Below are 4,624 nucleotides of genomic sequence, written 5' to 3'. Positions count from 1 at the left end.
GGGAGCTAAGGAAGGGAGAATGCTGATTGGCTGGGGATGCAATCACAGGGGAGTGGAGAACGGCCGTCTTGTGCTAAGTCCACTTCAGGGTGGACCCCCAGAGGAGTTGCTGGTCTGGCTGGGGCCATCTGGTAGTCAGCAATGCAAAAGCCTGAAAAGACATCTCAAAGGGCCAGTCTCAGGTTCTACAATAGTGATGTCATTTATAGGAGTAATAGGGAAGTTGCAGATCTTGTGACCTCCGGAATAATGGCTGGGAGTCATTTTTTTTTTAATTAGAAAAAGTATTTATTTCTGCTCCTTTCATACATCTTATTGTTCAGGAAGCGGTCTTACATACATATCTGAAATAATCTACCATCACACACTCTAGTTAAAGGCAAAACACCATAGGTAAACCTGATCAGCTGTCCAGAGTTCTCAGCTTATGGAATCTTGCTTCTTGATTTTATGTTAATTTCTGAACATCAGAAACATCATCTCCAAAAAGTGTTAAGGGGGTTGTAAAAAATAATCCCTTTATTTGATATTATCATTGTAAATATGGAGCATCTTTTCTTTAAGAAATGAAAAACTAAGAAGAAAATGCTACTCAACATCGTTGATATAGCAATAGGTCAGCAGGAAAAAAAAAGACTGTGATAAACTTGCCTCTTTAATACCAAGAAGGAACTCTAGTCCAAGCTTCAGTACGCTTCCTGTTTTTTCACTAGGTATTTCTTTTACTGCTGCTCTTCATTCTTTTCCACATTTCATATTAGAGAATTGGACAGCCTTTAAACTTCATTGACAGGAGCAAATCCAGTACCCAATGAGTTCTTCTCAAAGGCACTCTAACCCATCAGATAGCCCGGCAGTTTCATTCTCATGAATACTCTAGTCATGAAAAAACTCAATAGGACACAAATGAATCCAATGAATAGAAGAAGAAATCTACTGAGTTTTGGGATATTTGGTGCATTCGATCGGTCCAGGAATATGAAACCTAAACCTCCCATTGTAAACAGGAAGCTGGATGCAAGTCCTTGCATAATATATTGTTCATTTACTCTGCAGGACAAGAAAGCTACTGGGCTCTGATGCCCGTGTTCATCGGTCATAGAGCCAACACTTGGAGGTTCAACAATAACATTATAAATTATTCCTCCAGTGACCAGGAAGTAAGACACCACCACTAGAGCATACACAATCATGGCCGACGCCATGTGCAGCCAGGGCGGCTTCTTCAGCTTCAGGTTGGGACATTCGAGCACTAAGAATAGGACTCGGTACAAAGTCTCCATGCTGGTGGCAGCAAGGGCGGCTGGTAGTCATTTAACTATGCTTACATTTTAGCAGAGTTCAGGCCCCTCTCATCCTCCTAACCTGGTGGTTACTTTTACAAGGGTGGTTTAGTTTTGGGGAAGGGGCATTATCATTTAAACCATAAACTAAATGTGTTAGCTTGACCCAAACCCGGGAATGACCAAAGGCAGTTTGGAGGTTAAAGGCAAGATGGAGTTGGTTAGATCAACAGATCTCTTGCACTGTCATAATTTTTTCATTGTTTCAATCTTTTCGAAGGCGGTTTCAATTCAATTAAGATACGAAAGAAAAACTGTCCAGACATTGAATCTTGGACATACCCTCATCTTAGTGCCTTGGCATTTGCTCCTCCCCCTGTTGGGACACGCTTCCCCTGGGGTATTTAATGGCTCTCTCTCAATTCCTTCAGGGATCTGTTAAATGCGGCTTCCTCAGAAAGCCTTCTTTGCTCACCCTATTTGAAACAGTGCTCTCATCAACTCCAACCCTTTCTTCTGCTCCAACGTCTTCAAAACACTTAATTCTACCCAACGTTAGAGTACACAGCAATTTGTTCATACATTTATGGTCTTTTTGCTTGTTAGAACATACACTCTATGGGCACCCACTTTACCTGGCACACTGAAGGCACTCAATAAATATTAGCTGAATGAATGAATGATTGGATGAGTGAATGAATGACCATTTGGCTTATCACATAACTCTACATGTGATTGGCTAAACAGTCTTGCTGAGGTCCAGGAAACAGAGAACTAGTAAGGAAAGAGGCTCTCCTCTCACCTGCAGGTCACGTAGGTCACCAGGCAGAGGCATAGCTGCCTCTACTGCTAGAAGGAACATCTTTTGTTTGCTAATTACATACAAGAAACTCCACTTTTGGCTGGGTGTGGTGGTTCATGCCTGTAATCCCAGCACTTTGGGAGGCCAAGGCGAGAGGATCACTTGAGCCCAGGAGTTCAAGACCATCCTGGGCAACACAGAGAGATCCCATCTCTACGAAAAATACAAAAATTAGCCAGGTTTGGTGGTGTGTGCCTATCGTCTCCACTACTCGGGAGGCTGAGGTGGGAGGATCACTTGAGCCTGGCAGGTAGAGGCTGCAGGGAGCCGAGATCACACCACCGCACTCCAGCCTGGGTGACAGAGTGAGACCCTGTCTCAAAAAAAAAAAAAAGAAAAGAAAAAGAAAAAGAAACTCTACTTTCTGTAAATCATGAATGCAGATACTTTATAATAGCTATACTTGTCAATATTTTCAAAACCTAATTGGGGCTTATGGATTAAAAAGTATATTAGCTGAAAACATTCTGACTCAACACAACAATTATACCCAGTAGCATTAGAGGAGAAGCACTTAATGATAAATTATGCTTGTGGCTAACAGAGCATTTGCACTAAATGGGTAACATTTTCATTTCCTGTTTCAGTTTCCACATCGTTTGTAGAGAGCTTCATTACATACACCCCAAACCTAAGTGAAAGGTTGAGCCTGTAAATTAGGATTCTGACTTCCCCATTTACTCCAAACTCTTCAATGGCTTATTTTCTATTTCTATAAAAGCCAGAGATCAAGAATTCACGCAAAAGTCAGGGGATTTAGGAAATATTAATTCATCTCCCTTAGGGAGCCCAGTGCCAAAAGACCAACCACAAAGTTAAAAAATAGTGATACATTGCAGGGAGGCAGTGGTGAACAGAAGACGGAGACAAGGACAAAGTGATGACAAGAAGAGAGGAATTGATTTTTTTTGCAGACGCTAACAACATAAGGAAACATGTTAGCTCCCTCTTTCTAAAAGGTAAAGAAGGACAACTATGAAATTAATTGTTCTGTTAGTGGACTATCAAGGCAATTAAGTCTTGTTCTATTCAGTATATTTCCTCCTCAAATCATAACACATATTGAAATGTGGAGAGTTGGAGTCACGGTGTAAGAGTCTTATATTTTCCGTGGGCTGTGTGAAGGTGATAGCATTTTGCACATTCCGCTGGTAGCACGTATCTTGCTGCACTGTAATGTTTGTTTACATTTATATGCACCATGGTGGATTATGACCTCCTGCGGGGCTGGGCCTCTGGACTCATAATCCTCTGCACACTAGTACAACCCATTAAACATTTCGTAGATCAACTATGAAGCAGGTGCACCTTTGCCCTACGGTTCCTTAAAACTCATTCAATATTCAATTAATCCAGAAGGTCTAGCAAATTCTTAGTACAGCAATGAAATCTGGTAGTTTGTCAAGAGTCAACTGGTGTTCAGTTGTTTAAAAAAAATAGATTAGGTAACAGAGCAAGACTCCGTCTCAAAAAAAAAAAAAAAAATAGATTAGAGTTACTCAAAAATTTTCTATGGGAGGCTGAGGAGGGAAGATTACTTGAGCCCAGGAATTCAAGGCTGCAGTGAGCTATGATCACACTACTGCACACCAGCCTAGGTGACAGAGCGAGACCCTGTCTCTTAAAAAAAAAAAAAAAAAAAAAAAAAAGGCTGGGCACAGTGGCTCAAGCCTGTAATCCCAGCACTTTGGGAGCCCAAGACGGGCGGATCACGAGGTCAGGAGATCAATACCATCCTGGCTAACACGGTGAAACCCCGTCTCTACTAAAATACAAAAAAAAAATTAGCCGGGCGTGGTGGCGGGCGCCTGTAGTCCCAGCTACTTGGGAGGCTGAGGCAGGAGAATGGCGTGAACCCGGGAGGTGGAGCTTGCAGTGAGCTGAGATCTTGCCACTGCACTCCAGCCTGGGTGACAGAGCGAGGCTCCGTCTCAAAAAAAAAAAAAAAATATCTCTGAAAGTGGAATGAGAGATTTTGTAGTGAATAGAATGTTAAGTAACTATTTGAGAAATATATTGAAAGTATGATAGGAGAAATTTAATTTTCACAGATAAAATAAGCTTCTCAATGACAAATAACTTTGCAAAAAATTTGTTGGCACAATAGCACTCAAATGTGTATCCACTTTCCTGTATTCACTAATAGTTTACTGTTTTTCTTTTCTGGTTTTGTTTTTTTGTTGTTGTTTGTTTATTTGTTTGTTTAGACAGGGTCTCCATCTGTTGCCCAGGTTGGAATGCAGCAGCACAATCTTAGCTCACTGCAGCCTCAACCTCCTGGGCTCAAATGATCCTCCCTCCTCAGCCTCCCCAGGTAGCTGGGACTGCAGGTATGCACCATCATGCCTGGCTAATTTTTTTGTATTTTTAGTAGAGACAGGGACTTACTCTACTTACTCTACTCCATGTTGCCCAAGCTGGTTTTGAACGCTCAAGTGATCCACCCACCTCAGCCTCCCAAAGTCAGGGACCACAGGCG

General features: G+C 41.9%; 1 pseudogene; it reads right to left on the bottom strand.

The window, feature by feature from the left end:
• Positions 1-833: 833 nt before the first annotated feature.
• Positions 834-1,295, bottom strand: LOC112623597 (annotated as a pseudogene).
• Positions 1,296-4,624: the final 3,329 nt, after the last annotated feature.

Source organism: Theropithecus gelada, chromosome 4 (genome assembly GCF_003255815.1).
Source record: "Theropithecus gelada isolate Dixy chromosome 4, Tgel_1.0, whole genome shotgun sequence".
NCBI classification, from domain to species: Eukaryota; Metazoa; Chordata; class Mammalia; order Primates; family Cercopithecidae; genus Theropithecus; species Theropithecus gelada.
The sequence above is the reverse complement of the archived record's forward strand: the minus strand, read 5'-3'. Positions and strand labels throughout refer to the sequence as shown.